The sequence below is a fragment of the Oncorhynchus mykiss genome, chromosome 26 (genome assembly GCF_013265735.2).
Source record: "Oncorhynchus mykiss isolate Arlee chromosome 26, USDA_OmykA_1.1, whole genome shotgun sequence".
In the NCBI taxonomy this organism is placed as follows: domain Eukaryota; kingdom Metazoa; phylum Chordata; class Actinopteri; order Salmoniformes; family Salmonidae; genus Oncorhynchus; species Oncorhynchus mykiss.
The window spans coordinates 48,148,730-48,161,427 of NC_048590.1; the positions used below are offsets into that span (position 1 = coordinate 48,148,730).

At 41.5% G+C, this 12,698-nt stretch overlaps 1 protein-coding gene across 1 annotated transcript in view; it reads left to right on the plus strand.

Annotated features, from left to right (window-relative positions):
- The first annotated feature begins 709 nt into the window (after positions 1-709).
- Positions 710-12,698, plus strand: part of LOC110506198 (D-glucuronyl C5-epimerase B-like) — a 77,044-nt gene continuing 65,055 nt past the window's right edge. The window contains exon 1 of the mRNA XM_036963807.1: positions 710-901. The gene's annotated coding sequence lies outside the window, so the exon portion shown is untranslated. The remainder of the gene's footprint in view (positions 902-12,698) is intronic.

Sequence of the window (12,698 nt, forward strand, 5' to 3'; positions counted from 1 at the left end):
TCATATCACAACATCAGAACTCATATCACACAACATGAGAACTCATATCACAACATCAGAACTCATATCACACAACATCAGAACTCATATCACAACACGAGAACTCATATCACACAACATAAGAACTCATATCACAACATCTGAACTCATATCACACAACATGAGAACTCATATGACAACATGAGAACTCATATCACAACATCAGAACTCATATTGCAATGCCACTTGAGAGGGTTCAACATAAGTTTAGTCTAATTCTGCAGAAATTCAATGTTATTTATATGAATACAACAGACTAGATCTTGGTCTCAGGATAGCAGGTAGCCACCCCACCTCTGCTCATTTTCATACAGAGATGTAGCATCCATCCACATTCCACAATATACCTTGTAGCCTATAGCTGTAGTCACAATGAATCAAAACCTCCTTACCAGATCATTTTAAGAGCCATATATGATCACAATTTATGTTTTTACAACTGTTTTTGCTATTGAATGAAACATACTTTTATCCCATTTAGTTAAAATAACAGACAGATCATTTAAAATGACTGTGTATGTGCACAACCGCGACCCCTAACGTCAGATATCTGAATCTGCCAATGACAAAAAAAACAACGGACAATCTTCGATTTCATTGGCCATTGCCTTTCTCACCGGGGCCTCTCATTGGTCCGTCGGATCTCCACCCTCTCGTACTGTCTCGCGGTGTCAGAGTGCTAGCAGTGAGAAGCAGATGCGCGATTGTGTGTCCACATTAAATGTTGCGCGAAGGTAAGGCATACAGCCTCTTGTGAAAAGGAACATTCAGAGAGAAGCCAGCTATCTAAGTAATTGATTTCAGCATCCCTGGATATTCAGCACTATAACTGAACAGGACATTTATTGAGCTTTTGTCGCAGGTAAGTCACACATCTTTCAGCATTCTCTAATGTTTATTATTGCCCATGTAATGCTAACGTCTGTTTAATAATTTTCCATTCTCCACATACACAGCCAGCTGCTAGTTAGGATAACCGTCATATGTAGTGCCTTGTTCAGACAGTATAGCGACGGAAATTGCTATTTTTTGCCGTACTAGCTTGTTTGCTAGCTAAGTAGCTAGCTATCATTGTATTTGATAGGATGCATGGAAGTTATATGTACACGTTAGCCTGCCAGCTAGCTAACGTTACAGTAGTGGACCAGCCAGCAATGTTTTAAGACATCAGCTGGCAGCTACGTTAGCTTCTTGTAGACACACTCGTACAGCCACAGCGGGTAACGTTAGCTAGCTAACTAACTATATGTTTTGCAAGTTGCACAAAAACACTAACTAGGTATGTTGTTCAATGTAAAGGGATAAAGAAAAGAAGGAAAGCCACATTTGGGTACCGTAACAGTGTTCATGCCCTCTTGACGTTCTAGCAAGCTCCTGCTACGTGGCCAGTCTCTCATGCGTTCAACTCTGAACTTCTGAGTTTAGGCGAGTAAACTAGCTAGGGGTTTTTATAAATGGCAGGAAAGCCATTCAATCAGAATGTGCTATTGGACAGCTAGATATACCTACTTACGTTGTTGGAAGCTAATAGATTGCATTTAGTTAAAAGATGAGACAATCATTTTAATCAGAAGATACGATTAACATGTAAATATTATGGTAACATAATAAAAGGCAGAAGAATAACTGCAGATTAAATAATGCTGTCATGGTAAATTGTAAACCTGATGTTGGGTACTGCCCCTTTTGAGAGCTAGAATAAATGTTGTACCCTAGTTTGTGATTCTCACCAAATACAGTATATTATCTCCTCACACTATTCAAACCCCACAATCGAATAAACAGTCTATGAAGCTCTCTTAGCCTATAGATCACATATTGCAAAAAATTATCTAAACTAAACTCCACAATTTTTTGGGGCATTTCTGTGCATTCTTGACAATTGCTAATCAATATCCAAAACGGCACATTTTCCCCCACAAACCTGCGCATCATCTCTCTTTTGTGGCACTAATGTGAGGGGTTATGTCAGGGGAAACGGTGGCGCTGGAATAACGACATGTAAACCTGGGGAGATTTTTGTTCACATTACCCCCAAAAAGTGAAGGAACCGAGTTCAGACCACCTCTCCAGATGGTTTCGCTTCGCGTCTGGGGCTCTTTTGAGAGGTCGGAGTTCCTTTGGAATGTTCACACTGTACAATTTTCTTTTTGCAAACTGCATTGAGTTCTCCAAAGTCGTCTGAAAGGGACCAAGTGTGAAAACAACCTAAAACAGAGGTGTCAAACTTATTTTGCCCTGAGGGCTGTTTGTTTGGCTCCCCTGATCTTTAAAAAATACACTACTTTTCAGAAATAAAAAAGTGTCACACACCCCAGTCAGTTCTATTCTATCCAGCCTCTTCACCAATTAACGGAGGTTCATCCAGCTTCACTTTGTTCTGTCAAACTGTTTCTGCAGTCTTGGATACAGTTACTTTTTGGGGCTTTTGTGTGCACTGGCTGAGCACTGGCTCAGCCCACTTGGCTGTTGTGTGTCTGCATCTCTCTGCTCTGAGAAGCAGTCTTTGCTCTGTGCGCTCTAGCAAGCCTAATGCCTTCAGAAAGTTAACACAATTTGACCTTTTCTACACTTTTTTTTGTTGTTACAGCCTGAATTTTAAATGTATTAAATTGAGTGTCATTATTTTCCCCCCATTTAAAAAAAAAAAATATATATATATATATATATATATATATATATATATAACACACACACACACACACACAAAATAAAAAGCTGGAATGTCTTGAGTCAAGTATTCAACCCGTTTCTTATGGCAAGCTTAAATAAGTTCAGGAGTAAAAATTTGATTAACAAGTCACATACGTTTGCATGGACTCACTCTGTGTGTAATAATAGTGTTTAATATTTATTTTATAATGACTGCGTCATCTCTGAACCCCACACATACAATTATCTGTAAGGTTTCTCCGTCGAGCAGTGAATTTCAAACACAGAACACAGATTCAACCACAAAGACCAGGGAGGTTTTCCAATGCCTCACAAAGAAGGGCACCTATTGGTAGATGGGTAATACAAAAAAAAAGCAAGCAGACATTGAATATCCCTTTGAGCATGGTGAAGTTAATAATTACGCTTTGGAGGGTGTATCAATATAGTCAGTCACTGCGACGATCCAGACCCCCGTCCAAACTCAGTTGCCGGAGAGGAAGGAAACCACTCAGGGATAGCACAATGAGGCCAATTGTGACTTTTTAAAGGGGTTACAGAGTTTAATGGCTGTGACAGGAGAACTGAGGATGGATCAACATTGTAGTTACTCCACAATACTAACCTAAATGACAGAGTGAAAAGAAGGAAGACTGTATAGAATATAAATATTCCAAAACATGCATTCCTCAATACAAGGCATTATATTTGTAGCAAATCCATCACATCACTGAGTACCACTTTATATTTTCAAGCATGGTAGTGGCTGCATCATGTTATGGGTATGATATTAATCGTCAAGAACTAGGGATGTGTTTTAGGATAAATAGAAACAGAATAGAGCTAAGCAAAGGCAAAATCCTAGAGTACAACCTTGTTCAGTCTGCTTTCCAACAGACACTTGGAGACAAATTCACCTTTCAGAAGGACAATAACCTAAAACGCAAGACCAAATATACACTGGAGTTTCTTTCCAAGACGACATTAAATGTTCCTGAGTGGCCGAGTTACAGTTTGGACTTAACATCTGCATGAAAATGTATGGCAGACTTAAATATAATCAACAATCAACTTGATAGAGCTTAAACCATTAAAAATAAATAATAGTATGGCAATATTGTTCAATCCAGGTTTGGAAAGCTCTTAGACTTACCCAGAAAGACTCACAGCTGTAATCGCTGCCAAAGGTGATTCTAACTCCGGTTGTTGAACACTTGTGTTATATATATTTGTGAATATGTTCTTTAGGCACTGTATATGCCAAGAAAGCCTCCATGGTTTGGCCTTGGCAGTGTGCACTTTTGTCAGTCAGCGACTGTGATTTGTAGTTTACGTGTCCTTCCAAACCCATTTCAAAGCCCTCTCTTCAATGAGTGTCCTTCATCAGCACATTTTGTCATACATTCTTGAATTATTCTTTCTGTGATTGAAGTTCAGAGCTAGCTGATGCTCAAAGGAACAGTGCATCAGTTGCTATTCAGACTTCCAAAAGAGACTCATCAGTGGAAATGCCTTTTCATTCATAAGCACTTTTGAAAAGACCCGGGGACTACATCTTTTCTAGAAATGTGATGCATAAATGGCTCATTGGGTTTAGAGTTTAATTTGAGATTTCTGCTGCAGCCAATGTTCCCTCTAAGCTGTGCGCGCACACGCAGTAGCCCCGAGACGAACAGCTCCCTGGGACTGCAGTGCAGGAATATCAGCCTGCAGAGAGTAGCTTGAGATTAAACTTCACTCAACTTTCTAGAGCAGTGGTCACCAACCGGTCGATCGATTGGTCAATCTCCAAGGCATTCCTAGTCGACCTTCAAACATTTCTGTAAAAACCCCAACGATAAATCCTTGTTCCTATTTTTTATTTATTTGTCTCCTGCTGTTGGTGGTAGGTGCACCCGGGTAGGGGAAAGGTTGCCATTTTGAACCATTTCATGTGACTGTAGGTACAAACTCTCCCTTCCCGGCGGGCCCAGAGAGCAAATCAAGTGCACTAAAGGCCTACCGCTGTCCAATCAGTTGGCTCAGACCTGCCGCTGTCCAATCAGTTGGCTCAGACCTACCGCTGTCCAATCAGTTGGCTCAGACCTACCGCTGTCCAATCAGTTGGCTCAGACCTACCGCTGTCCAATCAGTTGGCTCAGACCTACCGCTGTCCAATCAGTTGGCCCAGATGATCGTGTCTGCAGTAACGCAGCAGGCATTATAGAAAGCTGAAGCAACGTTGGTACTGTGAGATTTCAAGATGTGTAAAACCATGAGAGAGACTCAATGAGTACAGCAAAGAGCTGCTGTTTTTATGACTGAGTTCATGTTTCATTTCTTACTTAGCAATGTCAACATTTTGGTCAGTGTAGGAAAGGGAAAGTGGAGGGGTGTTGAGAGGCGGACCCTCAGTCTGCTGCTCTCGCCCTCCGCTGTGAATGACCATCAGATGCACGCACCATCAGCAAATTATTTAAATGTATGCTCACTCAGCTGGGCTTAACAAGTAATACAACAACATATCTATTACTGGTGTGATCGAACCCTGAATTCGGGGTTCAAACACTGAATGCTGATTGGCTGACAGCCGTGGTATATCAGACAATATACCATGGGTATGAGAACTTATTTATTTTTACTGCTCTAATTCCATTGGTAACCAGTTTATACTAGCAATACGGCACCTCAGAGGTTTGTGGTATATGGCCAATATACCACGGCTAAGGGCTGTCTGCAGGCACTCTGCGTTGCGTCGTGCATAAGAACAGCCCTTAGCCGTGGTATATTGGCCATATACATTTGAAGTCGGAAGTTTACATACACCTTGGCCAAATACATTTAAATTCAGTTTTTCACAATTCCTGACATTTTAATCCTAGTAAAAACTCTCTGTTTTAGGTCAGTTAGGATCACCACTTTATTTTAAGAAAGTGAAATGTCAGAATAATAGTAGAGTGATTTATTTAAATGTTATTTATTTCATCACATTCCCAGTGGGTCAGAAGTTTACATACACTCAATTAGTATTTGGTAGCATTGTTTAACTTGGGCCGAATGTTTTGGGGAGCCTTCCACAAGCTTCCCACAATAATTTGTGTGTATTTTGGCCCATTCCTCTTGACAGAGATGGTGTAACTGAGACAGATTTGTAGGCCTCCTTGTTCGCACACGCTTTTTCAGTTCTCCCCACACATTTTCTATAGGATTAAGTTCAGGACTTTGTGATGGCCATTCCAATACTTTGACTTTGTTGTCCTTAAGTCATTTTGCCCCAACTTTGGAAGTCTGCTTTGGGTCATTGTCCATTTGGAAGACCCATTTGCGACCAAGCTTTCACTGATGTCTTGAGATGTTGCTTTAATATATTCACCTCATCTTCCTGCCTCATGATGCCATCTATTTTGTGAAGTGCACCAGTCCCTCCTCCAGCAAAGCACCCCCACAACATGATGCTGCCACCCCCGTGCTTCACGGTTGGGATGGTGTTCTTCAGCTTGCAAGCATCCCCCTTTTTCCTCCAAACATAACGGTGGTCACTATGGCCAAACAGTTCTATTTTTGTCTCATCAGATCAGAGGACATTTTTCCAAAACGTATGATCTTTGTTCCCATGTGCAGTTGCAAACCGTAGTCTGTTTTTTTGTGGAGGTTTTGGAGCAGTGGCTTCTTCCTTGCTGAGCTGTCTTTCAGGTTATGTGGATATAGGACTCGTTTTACTGTGGATATAGAATATTTTCTACCTGTTTCCTCCAGCATCTTCACAGGGTCCTTTTGCTGTTGTTCTGGGATTGATTTGCACTTTTCGCACCAAAGTACACTCTTATCTAGGAGACAGAACGCGTCTCCTTTCTGAGCGGTACGATGCGTGGACCCATGTTGTTTATACTTGCGTACCATTGTTGGTACCTTCAGTCGTTTGGAAATTGCTCCCAAGGATGAACCAGACTCGTGGACTTCTACAATTATTTTTCTGAAGTCTCAGCTGATTTCTTTAGATTTTACCATGATGTCAAGCAAAGAAGCACTGGGTTTGAAGGTAGGCCTTGAAATACTTCCACAGGTACACCTCCAATTGACTCAAATTATGTCAATTAGCCTATCAGCAGCTTCTAAAGCCATGACATAATTTCCTGGAATTTTCCAAGCTGTTTAAAGGCACAGTCAATTTAGTGTATGTAAACTTCTGACCCACTGGAATTGTCATACAGTGAAATATAAGTGAAATATTCTGTCTGTAAACAATTGTTTGAAAAATGACTTGTCATGCACAAAGTAGATGTCCTAACCGACTTGCCAAAACTACAGTTTGTTAACAAGAAATTTGTGGAGTGGTTGAAAAACGAGTTTTGAACACTCCAACCTAAATTAATGTAAACTTTCAACTTCGACTGTGCCACACCACCTTGTGCCTTATTGCTTGAATATAATAAAGTCTCCAACACAATGCATTGGCAGCAAAGACAGTATGCATTGATAATGAGCCTATAGTTTACTGCACAAACCTTATTGCTACAGTGCTGTTTTTAATGTTGGTTATTAATGTTGCATAGGCTTACGTCTAAGTCATGTTAATAAATCTAAGCGGTAGATCTCAGCTTGCATTTTGACTCTGTGATCTTGACTCAGAAAAGGTTGGTGACCATTGTTCTAGAGTTTTCCCAGTTAACGCTATCAACGTTTCCCTTTACTATGGCAATTGTGATCGACTCAACGCAATGTTAGCCACTTTCAATGCAACACTACCCAAAACAAAATACTTTTGCTGTCGGCAGAACGCATCGGAGTAGGATTCTATTGCATTGACATGCACTACTTAACCTGTACTCTACACATACCTGTGCTGCAGTAGGCCTATATGCAAATAGACTGTTGCCATATATGGATGTGTGCCATTTACTTTGAGCTGGACTGTGTTTACAGCATGATCAGTCATGAGTAAATGCTTTTGTTTTGTACACATTTTGTTTATATCTTTTGCTAGTTAGTGAGTTAGCCAAGTTACACAATTTTTTGTAGTCAGCAATGGGGAGTGATTGCTTCCTCCAAGAGCACAAAACACATGCATTTCTATAAATCTTTGAAAAGAGAGTCAGGTAAAGAGCTTTTTTGTTTTGTCTTAGGGGCAGTGCTGTATTTTGAGACAGGCATGAAATAAGCTAAGCCAACAGGCAGAGAGAGGGTAACTGTTTGATTCTCTGTAGTAATGGTATGGGAATAATAATGCATTTTATTTTGTAAAGTGTTTTCTTGCATCAAACAACATTTTCAGTCACCTTGGCCTCTGTTAAAACTGTAACTTAAAGTGGGTGCACCCTCAGTGTTCAGTCAACGGGCTGGAAGTTGCACTGAATTTTTACTATGTTCAAGTTTGCGCTCAGCATACTTTACATTTTCTCAGTGCTGGGAATTTTTTTTTAGGGAACATTGGCCTCAGCCCTGTCTAGTTCGCGGTGTTGTCTGATCAAGTCACTTCACCTCAGCAGTTTACAGGACTTGCTGCTTTCCCTTCAGGTCAGGCATAGCTCTAGAAAGAATTTGCCTGAATGAAATGCGTAGGCCTTTCCCTTCATTGCTTAATCAGGTCATGTCTGAAACATGAATTTGGAAAGATCTGCCTGTCTTGACAAGAGCTGGATAGTCAACCACAGCTGTTTTCCTTATCAGGCGTCTGCAAGCTCTGCTGTTTCAGTGGAATGAACCTCTGGACCACATTGGTCTGAGTGGATATTGTTTCTGTATTCTTACAAGAAGTCTTACAACTCTTATGCATGGTGCTGAATTGACTGTTTTGCTAATTCTCTTGAACCTGGCTCCACCTCTCAGTGAGGGCTTTCAATATGTTGGATGTTGCGCACACACTAAATTGTAATTCCAGCATTTATTTAGAAACAAATGTATTTACAGCTTTGATTAATGCATCAGTGGTAAGTTGATTCAACAGGAATCTTTAGTTCTGGGGAAAGTGTTCAGTTAATTACAAAGCTTTTTTCCTATGTGGCTCTCTGCTATGTGAAGTAGACCAGTATTAAGGGTGCTATAGTTGGATAGACAGGTGCTGATTGCAGCCAGAAGATCCAGCTACTTTACAAATAGTGGACAAATGGCCTCTACTCTACTTCTCCAGTCAGCTGCTGGAGCCATCTCTTTCCTCAAGGGGCTCGGCTTTGGTCGCATCAGGGCAAAATGCTAAATTATTTTATATCGTCATTGGGAATACATGGGCCTTTTGATGTGCTTTAGTGGCGGCAGGTAGCCTCGTGGTTAGAGCGTTGGACTATTAACCGAAAAGTTTGCAAGATCAAATCCCCGAGCTGACAAGGTAAAAATCTGTTGTTCTGCCCCTGAACAAGGCAGTTAACCCACTGTTCCAAGGCTGTCATTGAAAATAAGAATTTATTCTTTACTAACTTGCCTAGTTAAATAAAGGTGTAAAAAAAAAAAAGTGAACCGAAAAGTCATGTTTGAAGCATGTAGGTGAGGCTAGCTAGTTGCTAGGACTACATCAGGCCCAGTGTTAAAGGCCTGGCCTGTAGTCTAATAATAATAATAATTATTATTATTATTATTTAAAAAAATATATATATATATTTGTATTTTTTTTAAATGTTGCTGTTATTTCAGTCATGTTATTCAGACTACTTGAGAACTCGAATAGACTGAACAGATGTGAAAAGCAACATTAGCCAGAGCACTAGGCTACATGCGTGAGGAACCTAGGTTCTGTAGGCTAAATGGTGTGGGGCAATGCAGTGTTCAGGGAAATGTTGGCGTCTCTCATTTGCATGATGAACTAAATTAGTTCTGGGTTTGAACAAGCTTATGTTATCTCAGCTTACCACCCCATTCTATTGGGAGCAGTTATCATCTTGGCTAAATTAATGAATGATAAGTTGGGCTGATTATCAGACTGTCAAAAAGTAAGCTAATTATTGTGTGTGTGTGAGGCTTTTGTATCAGCTGCTTTGCGTTAGCCTAAAGAGAGACGGTACCGTCTAGCTTCCTGCCACAGATATACACATTTCTTCTGTTTTTCCCCTTTTTATTGTTTGAATGAGGCTTGGTAGTCCTACTTCCTGTTCCGTAGCTTTGGAAAGCAACCCTCAACAATGAGCTGCTTTTATGAGCTTTGAAATATTCCAGCTGAAGAAATTTGTATTCAAGGAATGTTAACATTTCTGTGCCCTGGGGAGATGCCATTGTCTCTGGGGGTTTTGCCTGCTGCCCATCAAAGCAGAGTCCTAAAGCAGACTGAGTGGCTTTATGACACTTGTTTGGCTTTGTCCTGCCCTGTGGTGGTTTGCTGGGAGGTTATCAGAGGTGGGGTGTCTGGGGCCAGGCATACAGGCAGATGGCCACTCTGTGCTGCTCATACCCTACTGGAGCACACTAGGAAAACCTCTAATTGTCATGTCCTTTTGGGACGTGGCTGTGAAGTGGCAGTGCTTGAACATCTCCCTTCCTGTTTTCTGGCTAAATTGTGTTTCAAGGACCCACGACCATGTTAACTCTTGCTCTTAACAAATTGTTCCATCGGCTTGTTTTCAGTAAGGCTTACCTACACGGTGTCGACCCCAAGGTATTGTCATCAGTAACAAGTGTGTCTAGCAAACAACCAAACCATTATTTAAGCATGGTACAATTTAGTGTGCTGCAGTGGATTAAATATCCAATGTTAACAATATAACAGCTTTCTCAGTAATGTATTTATGAATTGAATTAACACAAATCTCTTGGAAATGTAAAAGTTCCCCTGTCAAGGCTGTGTTTCAGGGCAAGTCTTGAATGATTAGAGAGATGGGCCTGGTACTAGCAGCAGTGTAGCCTCATAATGATGGGCCTGGTACTAGCAGCAGTGTAGCCTCATAATGATGGGCCTGGTACTAGCAGCAGTGTAGCCTCATAATGATGGGCCTGGTACTAGCAGCAGTGTAGCCTCATAATGATGGGCCTGGTACTAGCAGCAGTGTAGCCTCATAATGATGGGCCTGGTACTAGCAGCAGTGTAGCCTCATAATGATGGGCCTGGTACTAGCAGCAGTGTAGCCTCATAATGATGGGCCTGGTACTAGCAGCAGTGTAGCCTCATAATGATGGGCCTGGTACTAGCAGCAGTGTAGCCTCATAATGTTGGGCCTGGTACTAGCAGCAGTGTAGCCTCATAATGATGGGCCTGGTACTAGCAGCAGTGTAGCCTCATAATGTTGGGCCTGGTACTAGCAGCAGTGTAGCCTCATAATGATGGGCCTGGTACTAGCAGCAGTGTAGCCTCATAATGATGGGCCTGGTACTAGCAGCAGTGTAGCCTCATAATGATGGGCCTGGTACTAGCAGCAGTGTAGCCTCATAATGATGGACCTGGTACTAGCAGCAGTGTAGCCTCATAATGATGGACCTGGTACTAGCAGCAGTGTAGCCTCATAATGATGGGCCCGGTACTAGCAGCAGTGTAGCCTCATAATGATGGGCCTGGTACTAGCAGCAGTGTAGCTTCATAATGACGGGCCTGGTACTAGCAGCAGTGTAGCCTCATAATGATGCAGCATTTTTACTAACATTCCTAAATCTCTTCTTATTGTCAAGGTTGTATGGAAATGTGAGTTGTAGCTGTAATCAGTGGCTCATGTGACTTCTGTCTTGGTAGTTACAATAGTTCCATGTTTCAACCCATAGCCTACACACACACACACACACACAGCAACCCTGCTTTCAAGAGCGACAGTTTACAACCAATGAAACCAACCCCGTCCACACATAATTAGCACTTAGCAGTATGTCTTGATAATCGCGAGTCTCACCTGCAGTGCCTTGATAAGATGCAGAACTTTCCCTCCCGTTCTCCTTTATTAACTTTTGCTAAAGCTTTGGGGAGTCTGCCAAGGCCCACCAAGTGCTTTGATTAAGAGGCATATGATATTTCAGTGGACTAATTATACTGGAAGGTGCGAGGGGAATTTTTAATAGGGAGTTTGGCTGAGAACAGGTCTCGAGCACAAAGGAAGCTGAAGTGAAATGGGAAGAAGTAATTTGGCCTTCACCGATTTTCAGATGAGGCCTTTTCCGCTGTCTTTTTGTTTTACTGCAGCACCTCTTAATGAGCGTCCGTAGGAGCTGTTCCATGTAATTTCAGCAAACCATGACACCCACCATCTCAGACCATACAATTTATTTTCATCATGAGCACAAGCAAATGGCTCTCTACCCAAAGTTACAAATACAATGTTGCGATCTGTTCAATAAACATGAGACCAGTGACATTTTATAAAAGGGTGTGGCAGGAACAGTGGCATCTAATGGACAAAACTGGGTATTTTCACACTTTTGTTAAGTAATGCAAGCAACTTCAATGGCCAATTTCTCGGAACAGGGAAAAACCACCAGGTTAACAGGGAATACATTACATAGTATGACGAAACAATACTCCAAGCCGTTGCTACATACTACTTGTTAGACATGTGGAACTGATAATGGGGGGGGGGGGGTCTTTTGATCATGTTATTGGATTTCTCATGACTTACAATAATTATGGTCCAAATTGGATGTTAGGTACTATGTTTGTTTATTGAGTCCTATAAATTAAAAGGACCAATTTGGGTTTAATCAATTAGCTTAGTTTCTCAGACCAAATAATGTTTCAGGAATGTTAATCTTATTTCTAACTACAGGAACAATTTCAACACGACCCGTAGCCATCTTGAAAGGAGATTTTGAAAAAATAGGAATACGACTCCTGGTAAGACTATTGTGGGCCTGTGCAGGCCTGGCCAACTAGCTGGGTCTCATTTGTTTGCCTCAGGACCTCTGTACTCTAAAATGTTGGGTCACTGGCCTGTTCTGCGGCTGCCTTTTTTTTTTTAATAGGCTCACTGTCAAGTAGACACTAATAGGTAGATTGATCATCTGCCCCAATGCTTCAGTCACTTGAGTCTGCTCATCGAGGGGGTTTAGTCTCTGTACCGTGAGTGGAGCGTTAAGCCAGGCGCCCCATTGAGACTAATAATAGTGTACTGCTGGAAGGCCCTGCCCTA